A 21340-nucleotide genomic window follows, 5' to 3' on the forward strand; every position below is an offset into this window, starting at 1 on the left:
TTAATTGAAATGAAAATTATGAAGGTTACATATTATGACCCTGATCCTGGAAAAGCAAATCATGCAGGGGAACCCCTGAACCACATTCAGGCCCACTGAAGTCTACAGGTTTTATGAGAAAGCTTGCACTGTTGCTGCTCATGAAGTATTTGTAATGTGCATAGAGAAAAATCAGCTTTCAGTTGCTTTCGCAGACACCTAATATATATAGAAGAAAGTTGTAATCACTGGAAAAACTAATACCATAAGTCATTGTCTCCTCTTCCTTCCCCCCTTTCTCCCAACCCTAGAGGCTGTGTGTGTAACCTAACCTCCGCCAACTCAAAAGATCTTAGGGACAAGCTCTGAACTCAAGTGTCCTGCTTTGTACATTGTGTTCCTAGTAGTCTACCAGGTTGGCTACCTAGTGTCTGTATTAAGGGGTTCCCCAACAGCGTGTACTACACACAGCCTTGTTGTTAGGGGGATATTTATGGGCTTCTAAGTTAAACACTGAATCTAGGCTCCATATGCCAAATATAACCCTGTGCCAGCTGGTTGTGAAGCTGTTTCCCTCTCTCTGAGGGAGTCTGTTTAAAATATTCATGACTTGAAAAGAGGTCTTGAAAATTGGTACTTTTATAAATGGAAAGACAAAATAATTTTATGTTTCAGAGAAAGAAAACTGTAACTTTAAGAATATTTTCCACAGGATTAATTCAAGTGATATTTCATAATAATAAATGCTGCTTCTTGTACAAATAGTCCATTCTTCCTAATATCCATAACTAGCTTTTATGAAGAATCCGATTATTTTACAAGTTGAAAAAAAAAAAATCACATCACAGTTAGTGGTGAATCAATTTCAAAAGGTTTGAAACCTGAGTAAGGTTCAGGTAGCACTCAGAAGTGCAGATACCAGAAAGTTGCCCCAGTCTTAACAAGCCCTGATCCTGCAATGAGATGTGTATGGTCAAATTCCTGTGTCTCCATGGAGCACCACTGAAACCAAGGGATTCACCCCCATGCATTTCACTGAAATATCATGACATTCATCGGGGGGAAAAGAGTTAGAAACCTGAAGAAATCAAAGACTTACAAGATTACCAATACACTCTGATTTGATCTAGGCCAGAAATATTGTAAGAGCCACCTATCTATCTCACATTATTTGGGCACTGTGTTTCTAGTCCTAGCCAAAATTAGGGAGTGTGGAGTTGTCCAGATCTGACCCTCTTGACTTTGCTTATATAATAATTTCTGACAGGTTTCAGAGTAACAGCCGTGTTAGTCTGTATTCGCAAAAAGAAAAGGAGTACTTGTGGCACCTTAGAGACTAACCAATTTGGATTTGTGCAGGAAATGGCCTAACTTCATTATCATGCACATTGTGTAAAGAGTTGTCACTTTGGATGGGCTATCACCAGCAGGAGAGTGAATTTGTGTGGGGGGGTGGAGGGTGAGAAAACCTGGATTTGTGCTGGAAATGGCCTAACCTGAAGATTACTTTAGATAAGCTATTACCAGCAGGACAGTGGGGTGGGAGGAGGTATTGTTTCATATTCTCTGTGTATATATAAAGTCTGCTGCAGTTTCCACGGTATGCATCTGATGAAGTGAGCTGTAGCTCACGAAAGCTCATGCTCAAATAAATTGGTTAGTCTCTAAGGTGCCACAAGTACTCCTTTTCTTTTTGCGAATAATTTCTGAGTATCACAAAATTTGAGTTATGTAGAAAATATTTTTATTTCTGGAAAACTAGTGAAAAACAACATTCTTCCATGTTTGAGAATAAATAAAATATTTTTAAAATAATACTTTGAGTGCAAAATAATTGTTTCCCTTCTTTGTGACTTCTTATTTCCTTTAAAGATATGGATAAAAATAAAATATGTTTCATGGAAATAAGGAGCCATGAAGGACAAAAACAATTACAGTTTTGCAGCAATAAAACCTTTTTGCTGCAAAATAAATCTCCACCTGTGTCTTACACATAATTGTCAAATTGCAAAGTATCTTCTTGGCTCATGTTTTGATTACTCTCAAACATAATTTTGCTCATTTGAATCCTAACAAAGCAAAAGAAAGGGGGTGGGGGAAGCGTCACACAGGGCTTCACTCAATGAATGAAACTTCTATCTAACCCACAACACAAGCAGTTCACGCCAGCTGTCAGTGAATCTCAATAGTCTTGGTACCTTGATTTTAAAATACTTTAATGTCCATAAGATAAATGTCTGTGATAAATTAGGAAGAATAGGTCAGTCAATAATCTAAGTATTTATCCACAGATGCTAAATTATTATTATAAATCACACTTGACCCTTAAGCTTTAATCAGATTCAAAGCACTGAAGTGAACTCTAATTATTGGTATTCACAGTTCCCAGCTCAGCTGGCTTCCCACAAACTAGTAATGTTAATAACTATTGAATGCAAGGAACTACAGTATAGCAACATCAAAAGTCCTGAGCATCTGGTAAGATTTACAAACGGTATGTAGGGATCACAGTACCTACCACTAAATTTAAGTCCCTTTTGATTTGGAAAGTGGCAGCCTTTAAAATGTAATAGCATAGCAATACTACACAAGAGTTCCAGCTAGAAAGCAAAGGACACCATCTCCAACTGAAACCACCAAGGGAATTTGAGGCAGTCAGAAGGTAATTCGACCTGGACACAGAGACTGCATGTCTCCTGAAAGTTTGCAAAGCACTATTGTTAAGATTTAATGGAAATGATCTCTGGTATCATTTTCTCTCATGTGTTACTATTATCCTCTTCTTCATCATTGTCTTTTATTTATACTGCAGTAGCACCTAGAGGCAAGGACCCTCATTGTACTAGGCACTATACAAACACATAATATGACAGTAACAGTCCATAAGAGCTTTAAGTCTAAGTTAAACATGAGTCACTGTGATAAACAGTGGTCACCAACTACCTAACCACTGTCCAGCAATTTGAAAAATACATAAACGCTATGGAGCATGTTTTCAATGCTGGGCTTCATTTTGCAGGTACACTCTTGCACCCACAATTAATTATTGTTGCAAATCCTACTATTTATATCTCTGACTACACTCCACTGTTAGAGTTTGCCTTGATACAAATACAAAACTGGGAGTGTAATTAGTTGCAGGAACAAAATAATAGGCTAGCGCAAAGCCCAGTTAAAAATCGGGCCCTACTTATCTACTAAAAATATGATTATCTGTGCTAAATGATAGACCATGGGCTTGCCAAGGGCCATTGACTCAGACCTTCCTATGTAAATAACATCATCTTGAAAAATGATTTACTGAATCTTCTCTATGTAGTCCTCAGTACTAGCTGTTTGGCTAGGAATTATAAGATTACTTGTTTGTGACCCTATAAGTAAAAGTCTGGTGGCCTGAGATTCTTTAGCCAACAAAACTGGTTTGTTTCAAACAAACAAGATTCTCTTCTCGTGAGATACTTCACATGGATTTCTTACAAAAAGAATAAAACTCAAAGACTTTTCTGCCTGCACAACTCTAACAGCCCTTGGAGACTGCAATTCAACTACTATAAATATCTCATTGGGAGTCAGAGCCCCTAGCATATTACACTCCCAATTCTCTTTTTTTTTCTCCTCAGAGGTCCTTCCAACAGCAACAAGCACTTAGGTTTTACCAAAAACAAAACTGCACAAACCAAAAAAGAGAACCTCCACGCTCAGCCTTTCTAGAGGCTGTCCTTTAATACAACATGGCTAAACCCATAGGGCCCCAAAGCCCTTAAAAATAAATACAACCACTTTTAAATAGCTATAACTTCATCATAGAAAACCAAACATCTAACAGTTTTCTCCAACAAGGGAGACACAATCTCCATGTAGCCACACACAGTTTTGCATCAAAAAGTGGCATGACTATAAAAGAGAGAAAATTTTCTGGCTTACAAACAAGAGGGCTCTTGGTTATAGAGCAATTCCTTTTAAATCAATTAAAATTGATTTTGCCTCACCAAACAGACTGAAAAGACTCAAAAAAGCCACTAGAAATTATATAAAAAAGGTTTACTTTACCATGATCTGGTAGCTGTGCCAAATACTTTCAATTTCCAAAATGCTGCAGAAACCAGGACTAACTCTGTAATAGACAGCTGCAATACTTGGCGTTAGCTCTCTTTCTCTCTTTTCTACTTCATTTTCCCTTTCTTTTATTTGGCTTGAAGAAGTTTTCAAAGAACAGAATGGGGAGAATCACCAAAAGGCTAGAAAAGGGAAAGCAAAAAAGAAAGACTGGAGAGAGTCAGGAAAGAGGCAGGATTTTGCTAAAAGCACAATTAGGACTAGATCCTGCAATTGGATTTACCTGGACACATCCCTGCAACCTCATCGAAGTTCCACTGAAGTCAGCAGTACACCCATATGTAATTAGTTGCGGGATCAGAGCCTTGATATTCATGGAGGAAGAACTGCAAAGGTTCAAGATAAATATTAACCTTTTGATACTGCATTAGTACATATGAGACCTTTTACATTTGAGTAAACTCAAGACTGGTCTCATTTGTCCAAAAATGTTTTGTAACATTTGGGGGTCAGGAGAGCTAAATTTGTGACCATTTCTAATCAGAAGCTTGCTCTGAAGTTTGAAATATTCATTTTCACATTTTTTAAAAAATTCAAAAATCACTCTTTTTTACCAAATGTTGCAGGGCAGAACATTTTGAAGATGTGAGAAATAAATATTTTGGAGCAAAATGTTGTAGACCCCTTTTTCACCAATTTTGCACAATAATAATGCGTATACAGAGAAATTAGGATGTAGGCAGGGAATTCTGCAGCACAACAGCAAAAAAAAGAAAGAGTACAACAGAGGATCATGCAAGTAGAAGAGGCTTCAGTGCTGAAGAGAAACCACAGATTTCATACGTAACTTTTGCCACACAAATTTCCCCCTGAAATAGTCACAGAAGTAGCATAGGGCTCTAGGGGCACTGATTATAACAATGCTGTTGTAGAAAAGCCATCCCTGCTCCTGTGATAAATCAAAGCAAAATCAAAGTACAACTCATTTTATCCTTGATTTACTTCATCTTGCAACGCAAAGAAAGCTGCATAGCCAAAACCTCCATTTTAACCTCCTTTTAATTGTGTATATATACCCATGACCCTTTTTAATTTAGGCCTCAAGAGATTTAAAAGTTTCATTATTCTTACCTCCTTGAGTACATGACTTCAGCAAATTGTAAATCTCCACTCTACAGCTACGTGATAAGATGGTTTTGATTTTCCTGATGAGAATTATTTAAACAGAGGCTAAATTGTATCAGAGACTGGGGCCTGCAATGTATTTGTGAGCCAATAACTGTATTGAGACACACTTGCATTTGTACACGGAAAGTTGCTTCTGAAAAAAAAAACCCCAAAAAAACACCCCTGTTTGCCTTGGAGTAACTCTGGTTTATTGGTATATTAAAAATGTGGTGGTGCAGGCTAATGCGTAGAATGTAGACTGCCCCTTTAAATCGACAGTGATCTACGGTATTATGTGAGGTCAAGCACTGTTTAGTCTTCTCCTTTGCAACAAATCATAATGCCACAAGAAGTACTTACAGGGTGTTTTTAACCAAGGAAAACCACATGGGAAATGGGAAGATTTGTTGAAGACAGCAGAAGGAGCACTATGCAGGCAAATAGTCTAACACATTACATCAGAGGACAGATCTAATGCGGCAGGAGACTGAAAACGGGAAAGATAAATAACACCAGGTGGTACTTGGGTGCTATAATAATGTTTTGTTTCTTTTGGAATACTTTCTTATTTTAAAAGAAGTGAGAAGAAATCAGTCTCTCTCTGTCTCAGGGGACTCTTGCTAAACTGCACTAGTAAATCTGTCTCCTATATTTCTGGTAGTAATCAGCAGGAAGAGGCACCTGTCATCCTTAAGAGAGAGGGTGGGGGAAATAAGCTGTCTTTTATTTTGGTGCAGTCAGAGGTTCAAACAGACTCATGAACATGCTTTAAATCTTAAGGTTACACTGGAAGTCAGTTAAGAATGCCAACAAGGTAAGTCAACCCCTTTTAGTATGTGTCTTCTTAGTCAAAGGGCCTTGGAAGGGAGATACTAGCCATTTGGTCTATACCGAAGGATGAGAGAAACTGGTTATTTTGGAAGATCAGGGCCTTTGACTGTGAATATTTCAGGGCAGGGTGTCTCTTGCTATTTGCACATACCGAGCCTAGCACAATGGGGCCCTATTCTACATGTTCTCAGTCTCCAGCTGAAAGTTTGCAGTGTGGCATTCTGTACGAATCTTTGTCAGTCTGACTTCAAAATGACTGCTGACTCCAGCAGAAATCCTTTCCATTTAAAGATGAAATAATAGCAAGTTATAACAGACACAAGACTCATAACAGACATAAGTCCTTCCCTTATGATATGCTATTTTTAAAATGTGGTATGCATCAACATCAATCAAGAGCATACATCAAGGGTCCAGTGGAAGCAGCAGTATCAGGAAGGAGGAAGATTTTTCAGCCCCACTACAGAGAACAGGGAAGGAAGAATATTGGGACAGAGAATGTTTCCACTCTTATTACTTAAGATAGGGTGAGGTTTTCAAGAGGCAGTAAGCCTAACTTGCTACCCCTCCAAAGTGTAATGGGGGCAGACCAGCCCCTGGAAATGCTGTAGGGGGTTCTTCTCGGAATAGCAGTAAAAGTGAAAGAGGGCTATTGCAAGTAAAAGAAAAATCTCTTCCTAAATCAAACAAGAAAAAGAAGCCATCGCTTAGGTGATCCTTATCAAAACACATAAGCACTGGAATCCATTTCTATTTTAAAAGTGCCCATGGCTAGTTTTTTGTTCTAGAAAGTCTTGTAGAAATAGCCAATTGCTCCATTAGCTGAAGTTGTTTATTTCAACAATATACAGTTATTTGCAAGATCAAAGAAGAACAGTATACTCTACAATTTTTGTTGTGCTATATTCCTGTTTATTGTAAACTGATACCCAGTAAGGTTGAGTCTAGTAAAAATACAGTGTTAAATATTTTGCCTATCTTTTCGCAGATTAAATGCCAGAATCTTTGAATGTTTTGACAAGACCACAGACAGTGACAGAAAGTTGAATTTGTCTAAGAGCATTTTCTCCAAATGTTCAGACTGGTTCTGTACATGCTGTTGTATAAAGGAGGTGAAACAAAACCTCTCTGAATAATGTATCATCTTTATTTGCTGTAATTCATTAACTATAAAGAACTGATATATCAGGAGCAAGTCTCTCTTGCATTCAAGCTTTGCTCAGCACAGGGCAAGGTGGAAGCTGTCAGGTAGCTTAAGGGCTGCTCTGTCTGATACCACCAACAGAAAACCCTAAGGACCTTACAGAAGTGGAGGTCTGGTGTAGCAGAGCACAGCCTAGCTTTTCCCTATCCCCATCCCCATCCCCTGTGCTGGGATGTGAGGGGACAGCTGGTACAGAAATCGGTTCTGCTGGATTGATAGCAGGGGGAATTCCCTTCTACAAGAAGTTTTCTCTGTTGTCCATTTACAACCAGAATCAAGATGCTTTAAGTCTCTGAGTGTTGAAAAACAGCATGTGGGAGTATCTGGACCATAGCTTGTAAGCCTATCATCAGGCATTCCTTTTTCTCTACATGATGATGCAAGTCTCTGACCACTCTGATAGTTTGGCTTTAGCTAAGGAAATCAATTCATATTTCAACATTTTACAAAGAGAAGAGAAGTTTTTGGTGACATCTGGTCAAAAATCTTGTCTAACCATGGGATCAGGGAATGGGATTAAAAAAAAAATAAAATAAAATAAAAAAAATTCTTTGTTATCAGATCACTGTGTTTGCAAATAATAAATAGGTGGTTTTGTTAGTTTAAGTCCCACACAACTTTTTATAAATTGGTCTTTTTTTACATTGTTTCCAATCAGTATTGTATCTGTCATTATAGAATTTTGGTTACTTGAACTGACTACTTAGTTTCTGATTTGAAAAACAATAAATATGTTCATATATTCTATCCTGTATTTGTTGTTCTCTTTGCCCAGAAATACCTTCATGTTTTGCGATTCATACTGAAATACATTTAATTTAAGATAGTTTTAAATGGGGGTAGATTAAAACCGCCTGTGAATTTTTGATACTATGGATTGTGTATTGAGTTCATATGATTTTGCTTTTCTTGGTCCAATTAAACTTTGAAAATACTTTACGGAATATTTAGGGGGGAAAAAGGTTTTGATGTCATGGGAGAACATTTGACATTGGTATAAAAGCAGTGGGAACACATCCATTTTTATTATAGTTGCTCTATCCAGCACAGAGATAGGGAGATCAATCCTCCTACTTCATTTAAATCATTTGAATAGTTTGGATTAAAGGTGTGATATTCAGCTTTTGCACCATATTAAGGTTGTTAGGTATTTCTATTCCCAGCTATGTGATTCATCCTAGAGGAATTTTAAATTGAAATTGTAATACTGATTGGGAGATGGCACCCCCACAACAGAGTTTCAGATACACTAGCATTTGCCCTATATTCAGAAAAGTTGCTGAAGTCTTCTTTAGTTTTTAAATTAAGTGAAAACAGAGAGCTATGGATTTCTTATTGTGATTAATAGATCATCTGTATATACAAAGACAGTTATTTTTTCACTGTATGGCCACCTTTAATCTACCTGAGTCCAATTATGCCCTGGAAATTCACATTTGAAAGAGCCCTCAAAATGCAAATCTCCCCTGTTACCCATGCAAGGAAAGGTCAGCTGTCTCCACTTCATTCTAAGACTTTTAGGCAGGCTCTTATGAAGCTGGAATCTGTGCTGTTGAAGTGGATGGGTCAAGGTTTGGCACTAGGCCCATGATGAGTGGGGGCAGGTCATAGAGATGCAAAGCATTCTTCTGTACATTCGCGGGTCCCATGGTTGTTCTCAGAGAAAGGTAATAGAGTCAGAGACTGTATTTTTTTTTTATTGGAGCCCTCTGCTGTCAGAAACACGTTTTAATGGGCAAGATGGAGGTACATATCCCGGGGTTGCCATCATAATCCAACACAATTATTTAGCCAATCTAGTTCTTGTTGTTTCTGATTAATTGTACCAGGGCTTGGTTTTTTGGTCAAAAGTTAAAGAGGACAAGATGCATCATTCGCTGGTGCTTCTGGAAAGCGTGGAAACTGAGATAATGTGCGTTTAACTAAAATGGTATTTCTCTACACAGTGCAGACTGTAGCCATCTATAGACAAGAACATGATCTGTTAGTGCTATATTGACAATGTTTGCATAACAACATTCAGGTGTAAGATTCTCTGAGACAAGGAAATAACCTGTTATCACAAACACAGTCCCCACCGGCATGTGCCTGTGGCAGTTCATCTTCTGTAGCATCCTCTCCTCATGCAGTTTAAGGTAATAATCTGTTCTGGTGTCTACTTTTTTTGACACTGAGTGATAAGTGTATTCTCTACATTGATAATGGAAAAATATCAGCACATATCAGACAAACCTAAATTAGTCATATTTTTCATTATTTATTTAGATCAATATTCAAAATAGAAAGAAATCTATCTTGAGCTCTAGTGACTTTTTTTAGTGACATAATTAAAATTACTTTTAAAAAAACTCTTTTTTAGTGACATAATTAAAATTACAGCCACATCAGAGAAAATACCAGCAGCTTCCTCTCAGACGGAAACAAACTGTTACATGAGGGTGGGATTTTCAAAAGCTCTCAGCTGTATCTCTGTTCTGATTGGAGTCAAACTACTATTGACTTTGAGGGGAATAAACTTAGGCCAAAGCTGAGCACTTTTGAAAATCCCACCCCAAAAAAGGAGAAGAAAACATAATGCTATTTTTAGCATTCTGTACTGTGTCATCTTTGGTAGCTCCACAGGGGAAGGAGAGCCAGAAGATCATGTGTTCTAGAGGATAGAATCTCTGAGTAGATTTCAGCCCCCTTCTCCTGGCAGCACAAATGGCTGTATGAAAGACAAGAGATTCAGGCAGCTGCTTGGGAGCCTGGGAGAGGGTTCCTGAAATGGAAAGAGTCCTGGGAAAACCAGAGACTGAATCAAACAAGTAAATATAGGACTTGGCAGAGAGACAGTTGAGTAGATATTAATATTTGTCAGTGCAGCAGGATATAAAAGGGAGAACTTAATCTGTACACTGTGGAAGGCTTTATACCCTTTTCATATGTAACGCTTCTGAGAGGTAGTTAAAAGGCAGAAAAAAGGGCTGGGCTCAATATATCTAGGGTCCCTCTTGACAAATAACTAAACAATCTCTATCCCTCACCAAAAACTAAATGCATCCTCCCTGGCTATCGTTAACATGCAGAACTTCCCCACTTGCAGTCCTCTGAGAATAGTCTTTATTGGAGGAATGGGAACGCAGTCATAAACTTGAGAAAACACAGCAACAGAATGTATATGCAAATAAAGATAAAATATGCTCCCCTGCTGTAAACTTTAGCAGTAGTTCGTCTAACTCCCTTTGCAACCCTCCAGTGAGAATATCACATAGGTAGGAGTCCCTTGATCATGCTACCCCTTTGATTCACCAAACCCCCCTCATAGTTTGGGTCAGGAAGTCGCAGTTATCCAAATGTATCTGCTTCCAGTTTCAAGGGACTTGCTTTCCTTGTGTTGCAGGGAGGTGCTGCCACCCAACTAGTTTAGGGATTTAGCTTTATTATGGTGCTGGGTAGATAAAGCCTCATTAGCATTCACTCAGCTCTGCTGATGTCTTCTGCATCACCTCTAGTTATGAACTCCTCCACAACAGCTCTCTCAGTGAAGTCCTCAGTCTATGTTGTCTCTTGCTGAGAAGTCCTGAGTCTGTATTGTCTCTTGCAGCAAAGTCCCCCACAAGAGAGGAGCCAAGAGTAATTAAGGCCCTTGAATAGAGTCCTAGTTACTTTGAAGTGAGTCATAAGGTGAGAGTTCTTTCCCCTCTTTGAGCCACTCTGAAAGCCCACTATCCCTGAAAATCCAAATTCATATATGGTTATGGTGACTATCTAATTGTCACTAGAGGTATTCTGGGTAAGAAGCTTATGCAAATGAAGCTCTGTAAGGCAGCATTTCTCCCTTTCAATAACAGAGGGAGGAGAGAGCTCTTTCTGATCTGTAACTTCTGGCCATGGGGCTTTCACTTACAGTATATTTTACCCCACTGCTTTAGAATTCTGGAAGAATTTTCTGGAACAAACCTTATTTTATTTTTTCATCTGTTTTTGCAATAAGTTATAATAGGAGTCTCTGTAAGTCTTGAAATTGTTGTCTCCACTCTGGTTCTCCAAATTATTCAGCATTTCTGTTACATGTTTTCTGTTAGATTTCTAACTCATGATAGAAATCATTTGTCTGCTGGGCATTATCTTCTGTTTCTGATGCTTGTTGGTTCAGCTCACCAGTGTCCAAAGAGATAGAGCTGATATTTTTTTCCTCTCAGGCTTCTGTTTTCCATTCTAGTTTTTCAAATGCTACATGCAGCACTGCTGTGAAGTTCACTGTACTTTCTGCTAGACTATTTTTTCCTGCACGTGCCTGTGGCAGTTCGTCTTCTACAGCAATGTCCTCACATGGCACTGCCTTGTCTTTTTGAAAATGGAATTTCTGAGACTCATGACAAATTTCTGGTACGATCAGAGCTGAGAGGGAGTGTTCTACTGAAATTTAAGAGAGACAGATTGACCATTTAACTATTAGCAATGATATTTTGTCCCAGCAGACTGGAAGTTTTCACTCCTGCCATCTCCTGATCCCTCATGTTGTCCAAGAATACATCCCTCCAGTGTGCCCTGGGACTCAGGCAGTCCAGAATTCATTGGGCAGTTCAAGTGTCCATGCTGAGGGTCAGGTTCTCTGTACAGTTCTGGCCCCTTTTCACTACTCAGATGCACAAAGGGGTCATAATCTGCTCAGAAATCTGCCAACATGGGAATTCTGTGCTTGACACAAGTGTGTCCTGCACCTGCAGTCCCTTCAACTCATAGCAAAGGGGGTATATTGGAGGAAGGAGGATATAAGTCAGAATCTAGAAGGGCACATGGTTGAGTAAGTTTCACCTTATATGCTCCACTGGCACAGGGTCTATGAAGATCTTATGCTACCATCACAAGCTCAGTAGCTTCTCTATGTCATGTTGGTCCCTGGGCCAACTCTGAGAATCAGCATGCCTTTAATGGCTCTCTGATACAACCACCTCTCTCTCCTGTACCAAGCAGGACTCTAACTAACTTTGAAGAGGGAAGGAGTTGTTTTGGGGTGCAGGGGCTATCATGAGGAGAAAGTGGTTAAAAGAGAGTAAAAATATTATAAGCTGAATGGGACCTTTTTCTTACTATGTTTATTAGACTGTGTAATGATTTCACAAGTTTGGAGGTTGTGGTGGCTGATCAGCTGAACATGAACTCTCAAGTGCAATTCTGTGGCCAAAAGCATTAATGTGATCCTTGGATGAATAAATAGTGGAGCATGGGGTCCCGCTGCCTCTGCTCCTCAGAACCATCCAGCTTCAGACACTGCTGTGCGTCCCCAGTAGTGTTTGCTGCTAGCCCCTGATCCATGGACATTTGGGGCAGGTGAGGGGCTACCCTGAACCAGGCAGCCTGGGGTGAGTGCAGGAGCCATGGAAGGAAGTGATCATGATCTGATAGAATTAAAGATCCTAAGGAAAGGAGGGCATGAGAACAGCAAAACAAGGTCACGGGACTTCAGAAAGGTGGTTTTCAACTAACTCAGAAAAATAGTAGGCAAGGTCCCATAGAAAGACCAATTAGGAAGAAAAGGAGTTGAAGGAGGCTGGAAGTTCCTAAAAGATGTAACACTAGAGGCTTAACATTAAGCTATTCTGATGACAAGGAAAGATACGAAGAGCCACAGGAGGCCAATGTGGCTGCACAAGGAGCTTTTTCGTGATCTAAAACCCAAAAGGGATACATACAGGGAATGAAAGGAGAGCTCTGTCACCAAGAAAGGATACATGGGAATAGCACAAGCATGTAGGGACAAAATCAGGAAAGCCAAGGCAAAGAAAGAGCTGGCAAGGAATGTTACAGACAACAAGAAGGGGTTCTTCAAATATGTCAGGCAAAAAAGAAAGATCAGGGATCATGTTGGTCTGCTGCTCAGTGGAGAAGGTGAGCTGGCAATGGAAGATGATAGGAAGGTAGAGCTGCTCAGTGCCTACTTTGCTTCAGTCTTATCACAAAAATTAATGTGGCCAGTTGAAGAGCAAAGTTATCAGAGACAATAAAGGGAAAAGGATGCATATCAGAATAAATAAAGAACACTTCAGACCTTCTGACCTATTTGAATGAATTCAAGTAAGCGGGGCTGGATGCTATTCACCCCAGTGTACTGAAGGAATTAACTGAAGAAATCTTATTTGCAAACTCATGGATGACAGCGGCCCTGGAAGACTGGAGAAGGGCTAACTTAAAAAGGGGAAAGGAGGAGCAGCCAGGGAAATCTAGACCAGTCAGCCTGACTTTGATACCTGGGAAGCTACTAGACCAATGTATAAAACATTCTGTGACAAGTTCCCTTTAGAGTACCACCTGGAACTGGAGTACCACTGAGCCCTCTGACCCACCAGCCTGGGCTCCCTCGCACACTATGCTGCTGTGAGAAGCTACAAAGCCCTCCAAGCCTGCACTTTCACCAGAATTCACACAGGCAGGGACACATCCAGCTGCAGTTACATGCAGACTCTCTAACCACCAGCCTCAGAACCCAAAGCAGTATCATCCTGGTCAAATCTGGGTATATGGGTTTAATACCTGGTCCACCTCTCCCTCAGTGGGAAGAGGACCATGCGCACTTGTAGTAACCAAGCTGAGACTTTCCTCCAGACACCTTAGTCAAATGCACACTGGTTTAGAATAAAACATAAAATAAGTTTATTAACTACAAAAAGATAGATTTTAAGTGATTCTAAGTGGTAGCAAACAGATCAAAGCAGATTACCTAGTAAATAAACAAAACCACAAACTGAGCTTAACCTACTAGATAGGTAGGATATGAATTAAACAATTTTCACCCTGAGTGATAAACAGGCTGGCAGATTCTTAAGGCACAAGCTGCCTTTTCTTTGCAGCTTGGGTTTTCATACACATGCTAGAAATCCCTTTGGCCCGGGCCCATCACTTCCACCAGTTCAGTCTTTGTTCCCCAGGTGTTTCCAGGTGTGTTGTTGTAGGGAGAGTGAGGTTCCATCATGGTGTCATTTCCCCCTTTTAGATCTTCTTCCCACTTGCTGGAAAGCTCATCTGCTGTGACCTGGGTCAAACAGTTCCCATTGTGTAGTGCTATCTCTGAGAGGTTTCTATTGTACACAGTTCCTGGGATCATTCCTTGTACTCGTGTGCATTTCCTCAATAAGCCATTAACATTGTTTGGCCTTTTTACTGTTGTACCTGAAAGGCTGCTTGTGGGTGTTTTCAACCTCACAACATGTTTGAGGAACACGTACATAGCCAAACTCCATAATTTCACATACGATGATAACACACACCATCCAACTAGATATTAATATTTAGCAAATCAAGACTTTTAGAATGATAGCTCACAAGGTACATTTTGTGCAAAACATATCCTAATTATATGATGGGGTGTATGAGGGGGTGCCAGGGTGTCATACATTCAATTTGTGAATACCTGAAGGATGAAGGGGTAATCACTACCAGCCAGCAGAGGATTTACTAAGAACAAATCATGCCAAACCACTTTGATTTCCTTCTTTGACAGGGTAAATGGTTTGGAGGATAAGAAGAATGAGGTGGACATAATATAGCTGGACTTCAGCAAGGCTTTTGACACAGTCCCATATGACATTCTGATAAGCAAACTGGAGAAATGCAGGCTTGGCAGAGCTACCATTAAGTGGATACGTAACTGGTTAAAAGAACTGCAAATGAGTAACTATTAATGGAATGATGTCGGATTGGAGGGAGCTCTCAACTGGGGTTCCATAGGGATCTGTTGTGGGTCTAATGTTGTTTAACGTATTTATTAATGACATGGATGTAGGTATAGAGAGCATACTGATCAAGTTTGCAGATGACAAAAGGTTTGGGGGGTTGCCATTATTTTGGAGGATAAAGCTAAAATTCAGAGGGATCTTGATAAATTGGAGAACTGAGCTATAGACCACAAAATGAAATTCAACAAAGACACATGTAAGGTTTTCTTAGGGAAGAAAATCCAAATGTGCAAATACAGAAAGGGGGAAAACTGGCTTGGCAGCAGCACTGCTGAGAAGGATGTGGGAGCTGTGGTCAATCACAGCCTCAACATGAATCAGCAATGTGATGCTGTTGTGAAAAAAGCAAATTTAATTTTAGGTTGCATTAACAGAGGCATAGCATGCAAGTCATGGGAGGTGATATGACTGGTTCGGCCTCAACTGGAGTAATGTGTCTTATTTTGGTCACCAATGTACAGAAAGGATGTGGAGAAACTGGAAAAGAGCAAGAGGCAAGTGACAAAGATGATCAAAGGGATGGAATGCAAGCCATACTAGCAAAGGGTGAAGGAAGTGGGTATGTTTAGTTTAGAAAAAAGGAGATTAAGGGGCAATATGGTAATGGTCTTCAGACCATTCATGGTCTTCAGACCAAGGCTGCCCCAAAAAAGATGGAGAAAAGTTGTTCTCTTTTGACACAAAGGGCAGGACACAAGACAATGTGTTCAAACTACAGTATAGTACATTTAGATTAAATCTCAGGATAAACTTCCTACCGGTACAAACAGTAGGGCAATGGCACACACTGCTTCAGGAAGTTGTGGAAGCTTCTTCACTGGAGGTTTTCAAAAGAAGGCTGGATAGCCATCTATCTTGGATGGTTTAGACACAACAATTCCTTCATCTTGGCAAGATGACTCTGGAAGTCCCTTCTGACCCTATGATTCTATTCTATGATAGAGAATATAATGAGATAATTATTTAATGTACTGCAACATACTGTAATGTATCCATGTGTAATCCTGATGACAGGAACATAGGAACAAAAGGAATTGCATGTTGGATCAGACCAGTGGCCCATGTAACAAGTGGTCCTGTCTGTTACAATGACCTTTACTACATTACATATCATGTCCTCTCTTATTTTTCCCCATCTTTTACATCTATCTAGATCCTTCAGATGGTATCTGTTGTCTGCACTTGGTCAATCATTGTGTTTCTACAATGCACAGGTACAATACCTGTATTATATTTACTTTGCTCTGTAAAGCAAAGCACCACAAAATGCTCTCTCATAATATCAAGGACGCTATTTTCCTCTTTACATGAATAGTGCATTTATAGGAGAGGAAATTGTGAGTTTCAAATAAGGTATTATTTGTATTGCCATCGTGCCTAGGAGCTCCAGGAGTGGGCCCAGGACCCCATTGTACTAGGCACTATACAAACACTTAAGAAAAAGATTTCAAGTTTCATTGTGTGAAGAAGAAGATTAAGAGGGGATATGATAGCAGTTTTACAGTCTCCCAGCTTCACCAGATCATGCCCACTGCTAGCTTGCACGGGTACTTCATGAGCTAACGCAGGAACCAGGTTAGCCCTGGAGTACCACAAAGGAGATTTCCACAACACAGAAGGAAAAACAACACCAACAACATAAGTTACTACAGCCTGAGGCTAAATTCCATTACTTTCACTGATGGGTTTGGGAGGGAAGAATTTGGAAGAGCCAAGCCAGCTCCCTACCTCTTAGCCATATTCTGTGTCTGTAACAGGGTAGGCTGCCTGCTGAGCACCCACTTACAGGCAGGGGTCACTTTACAGCAACTTGCCTCTGTTTCCTCCTATTTAGGGCCCTTTAAAAATGGCACATAGACTTTTCTGTGGGTTAACAGCACACCCGTCTGGGGCTTGCTTAATAACAGAAAATTATTTCGTGTTACCACTTCCCCTGCATGGGACCAGTTTAATAACAGAAATAGTTCTTAACAGTCCTCATTGTCCCAAAATAAAGTCCATGACTACACAACTGGTCCCTACTCTCACAACTGGAGCCCTTCTATCCCAGTCTGTTTTCACAGCCCACCTTCCCAGCTCCTCCTAGCTAGAGTTTAGCCTTCTGGCACTGGCCTCTAAGACCCCACACTTCTCAGCCCAAACTCCATCCGGGTTTCCCCACATTAGCCTCCTGTTCCCTGGGCTCCTCGCTATCACAGCATCCTTGGTCTCAGGGTCATCCCTGATGGAGCCCTTTAAACTCTCTACATTTCCCTTCATTGCAGCCTCCTGATTCTCTCTATAGGCAGTCCCCCGATCTCTCATGTGTGACTCATTCTGTAATCAGGGTTGCCTACCCTGCAATCTTAAAGAATTAGTCACCCCATTACAGTCCCCTTGCTGCCACATCCTGTACTGGAATCCTGTAGATTGGTCCAGGGAGGGGCTTGCATTAGTTCAGAGTGAAGCATGCTAAGAGTTAGATCTGTCCCCTTCTATGTGTATAGTTTTCCCTACATGTATAGGGATACATGGTGGCCTACAATTAACATGTCAAATGTCATAATTGCTTTAAAACATGGTTTTGTGCTACAATTCCATACTAACACTTGAATATAACAATAGTTATTTTCAGAGAAAAATCATATTTACACTGTAATTTAAATCAGTAATGCTTAATCAGCAATCAAATACTGTAAAAGTAATTGTAACAGAAGTATAGTACTCTTCGCACATGCTGGAAATTTTTAATGAACCAGACACTGAGGGTCACATTTACAAAGGCAACCACAACACAGGCATTCACATAAACAGGTGTATACTAACTACACTGTCAAAAGAAACATTTGGGCACCTAAACCAGCATTTGTGTACACTTAGCATGCACACACCAGATTTGCAAGTATAATTGCAGGATCTGATGGCTGCAACAGGTGCAAACACATATGAAAGTTTAACTCTGAAAGAGTATCATCTTTCCATATAGACCTGTGCAAATAACTGATTTTCTGTTTCATTGGTAACAATGGAAAAATAATCAGCAATTTGAGAAGTTGAAAAAAAATTGTTTTGATTCAAACTAGACACTTTGATTCAATTTCAAACTTTTAAAAATGTTATTAATTAAAAGCATTGAAGGCAATTGCAAAATGCAACAGTCATTGTGAATTGAAAAATCAAAACATTTTGTTTTGAAAATGTCAATATAAAAGTTTTGAATTTTTCTGATTTTTTTTAGTTGTGGTTGTTCGTTTGTTTTTGACAAAAACAGTTCAGTGAAATCAACACAACTTCACAAAATGTTCCAGTTGACCCTGTATCTTCATTTTTCACTGAAAATATGTTTGACAAAAATTTTCCCCCTGTTTTATTTCCATGTATATTATGAAAGACACTATATTGGGTTGTTTCTATTATTTGTGTCATCTGGAGAGAAGAAAAATGTGCAATGAATCATATTATTCTGATCGTCTATGCTGGACAAAGCTTATTGATTTATTTTAAAAAAAAAACATGCTCATATTGTTAGCTCTGAGAGCCTTATATTTATTAAGTCTCTGCTATTGTTTCAACCTGACGCTAGTGTGGCCACCTGTAGGGGTGAGATGGTAAATCAATTTCCATTCCCATTCAATTGTTAGGCCTTATGCTATGTCCTTTATTAGAGGGACATTCCAACATTCTTGATTAAACTAGATTCTGGCTGCATTCAAAAGTACACCATTTAGTGTTACTAGGAGACATGTTTTTAAAAATTATCTGCACTTCAGAATGGGACTGAGCTGCCCATGCAGATGGAGAAACAGTTCATGCAACCTGCACATATTTTACAAGTTTCCTTTTGCTAAACTGCATCCTATAGCAGTTAAATATATGGACAGAAATAAGATGTCGGTAATAAATAAATGCTTCAGCAAAAATGGTAACTAGAATATGATAAAGTTAAGCAGCAAGTGAGATACCATTAAATTAAAATGAATGGAACAGAGAATATTAGCAACAGAGCCCATTCTTTATTACTTTGCTAAGGCCAGGGGAAAGAATTTAGATACCAGGGAAAATCAGGGTCAGCAGGCTGCTGAATCAGAATACAAATTCATCTAGCAGACCACAGAGAAACTGATGACTCCATAGAAATTAACCTAACTAATCCGATACAGATCAGACAGTCTTTTAAACAACTGGATGAAGCTTAAATTAAGCTACGTAAAAATCCAAATATCATCTAATATTGATTGGGGGCTGGGGAAATCTTTATTTTATGGCTGCAGTAAAAGGAAATAGAAGGAAGTTAATAAGCAAGTCGAACCCTTATGTAATCTTCTGCTGAATGACGAAGAAAATAATCTCATTTTTGTATTTAATGCATTAATTGTTTGTATTTACTTTGGTCCGGGGTCTATGAGAAAACAGTTTTCAATGGGTCAGTGGGATCAACAATATTCAGCCTGGCTAAACGCCTCATCCTCTGAGAATTTTACATTGTATTAAATACTTATAATAATTAAATTACAAGACAGTGAGATGATTTCTTTCACACCTCATTTAAAGTACCAAAATAAAATGCCTTAGGGCTACCTTCAGCTCAACCAAATGCATCAGTTTGGACTTCCACAAGTATTGGAATGCAGTATTGGCCCCTTTTTGCCTCCCAGTTAGAATGCTTCTAATTTTTAAATTAAAAAAATCACTCCTATTCTCTGTGATGTAAATGCTGATGCAAAATCACACTAACCAGTGTCAGTGCAAATCTATTTGCAGTTTACAGGCACACTGTCTTGCTGGGCAAGAACGACATATATTACATACCATATTACTGACAGCAAAAGTTCTAGCACTTATTAAGCACTGTTATAAATTAGTGCACTGAGATAGCAATAATGTACTCTGTTAGCAAACATTTATATATATATATATTGCTGGGGAAAAAAACAATATATATTACATGTATATAATATGTAATATATGCTGTTCTTTCCCAGAAATGCATATATATTATGTTTGCTGACAGACTACATTATTGCTATCTCAGTACACTAATTTATAACAGTGCTTAATATGTGCAAGAACTTTTGCTATCAGTCCGCAGTAATACAGAAGCTGTGTATATGAGAAGGTTAATGCAAGTCTTAATAAAAAAGCTTATAACAGCTGAAAGCTAGTGTTTGTTGTAGTGGCTAAAATAAAATCTTGCTATTTTACTGCTATAGTATTGTAAGGTTAGCTGCACTCTGTCCAAAGTGCAGTTAAAATTAGCCCTATAGTTTAATACTGGCAGAAAAACTGAGCAAGCTATGGATAATTTTAAGGCATTTTATTTACACACTTTAGTGGATTTAGTACCTGTAAAAGTCAGAGAGTATTCTAGCACTGACATTGTTTTTCTGAAGCATCCCATTTCATGGGTGGCAGATCACATTGCAATGTGTTGGTTATGACACTTCACCATCTTGCACTGTGATATGTCAGCATATGGTAGAAGCTACATTTCATCACAAGAAGAGATATAATATAAGTTGACACCATAGAATGAAGGAACTCTCACTAGCCGATCAGTTACCCATTAAGTGCTGGTATCTGATTTATAATCAGACAGAAGATGAGAGCAGACAGTGCCATTGTTCATGTGCTAGTACAATTATTTCGGAATAGTCTGGCACACCTTTATAATCAATGAACTATGGTTTTTATTTGCCAGACTTTCATTTATGCCTCAGAGTATAAAAAGTGGCAACTGACAGCATCAATATTCCTGTTTGTATTGTTTATGATATTAGTATAATTAGCAACATCATTCATAATAACTAGGCTTAGCACCAAACAGTGACATTTATGCAATTAGGCAAGAATTAGAGCATAGTGCAGCACTAAACAAAACATCAAGAACACTATTTACAAAGGTGGCTGAAAGCACTCTCTTGAATATATATATGTGGATATTCATAACATTTATGACGCATGTGTGTTGAACACTTAATACAATCCCATTATTATATGACAATTTTTAACTACTGTCTTCTACGAAAACAATATTTTTTGAAATGTTTAATTTACACTGTACATAGGTTGTTTTATAATGATGGGCTATAATTTTCAAAGCTAACCCAGCTCTGCTTGCTAAGGGTTAGATTATGCATCCCTTATTCATTCCCACAAGCCTTTCCACTGAAGACAATAAAATGTAAGCACTCAGCAGTGTAAGTAAGGGTTGCACTATCTAGCCCAAAATGAGTAATGAATGGTTTAGGGGATTAGTGCCACTGTTGTTAGTACAGTAGTACTATTAATTATTTGTATAACAGTAGAATCTGCAGCATCCAATCAATGATAGCACCCCAGGGTGCTATGTGCTGTACATGGTAACAGACAGTCTCTTTTCCATAGAGCTCATGATATAAATAGAAAA

This window comes from Eretmochelys imbricata, chromosome 5 (assembly GCF_965152235.1).
Source record: "Eretmochelys imbricata isolate rEreImb1 chromosome 5, rEreImb1.hap1, whole genome shotgun sequence".
NCBI classification, from domain to species: domain Eukaryota; kingdom Metazoa; phylum Chordata; order Testudines; family Cheloniidae; genus Eretmochelys; species Eretmochelys imbricata.